This window comes from Vigna angularis (genome assembly GCF_016808095.1).
Source record: "Vigna angularis mitochondrial DNA, complete sequence".
In the NCBI taxonomy this organism is placed as follows: Eukaryota; Viridiplantae; Streptophyta; class Magnoliopsida; order Fabales; family Fabaceae; genus Vigna; species Vigna angularis.
This window is the reverse complement of record NC_021092.1, coordinates 331210-332025: the sequence shown is the minus strand read 5'-3', so window position 1 is coordinate 332025 and position 816 is coordinate 331210. Positions and strand designations below refer to the sequence as shown.

At 43.5% G+C, this 816-nt stretch overlaps 1 non-coding gene across 1 annotated transcript; it reads right to left on the bottom strand.

Annotated features, from left to right (window-relative positions):
- Positions 1–413: 413 nt before the first annotated feature.
- trnC-GCA-1 lies at positions 414–486 on the bottom strand. The gene has a single exon. It is a non-coding gene; the product is annotated as a tRNA-Cys (tRNA).
- Between the last annotated feature and the right edge of the window lie 330 nt (positions 487–816).

Below are 816 nucleotides of genomic sequence, written 5' to 3'. Positions count from 1 at the left end.
ATATCCATGGACACCAAAGGCTTCCTAGCCGGAGAAAGTACAGTGAAGTCTACAGAGCCCTTATAAGTGATATCGAAGCCGATCTTGCTAATCGCGAACCCCTCGTCTATAAAGGATAGGCAATTGAGAGAGAATAGGGCGATAGCCCGGTTTTTATTGAATATCCTTTCCTGTGCTTGTCTTGTATTGAGGTATACCTCAGATATGAGTAAAAGTAGGTAACATAAGGTTCGATGTAATTGAACTCGACCTACAGGTAGTAGACTTACTTAGTGCTTGTGCTAAGGAATAGGAATATGGTAAGGATGGGAAACTCAGGCAGCTAAGCCACTACACTAGTACGAAGGAGCAAGCTCCGGCCCCCGTTCTATCCACTAAGTAAAAAAATGATGGGTGGAATGGCGCGGCGCTGTAGGAACCGGTCGGATTCCAACCGACGAATAGAAGTCTTGCAGACTCATGCCTTAGCCACTTGGCTACGGTTCCCTATCAATTCCATGTCTTTCTCCCTTGTCCTACTTTGCTTCACAGGTGAGACCAGGAATAACAGATGCCGGAATGCTTTTGGGAGGAAGGGCACAAATAGGTGGAGATGGATTTTCAAAAAAACTCTCTAAAACTTTAGAATATAATCTCAGAGTTCTCCCTACCTGAACCTTTTCCGTGGCGACAATATAAATAAGCATTTAGGGATTGATTTGTTGATGATCCATGAACAAAGTTGATCAAGCCTCTGAAACCGGACTCTTTCTTCCCTCTCGATTCCATCCATAAAAGGAAAGTGCTATATACAGCAAGACCTACTTACTATATACA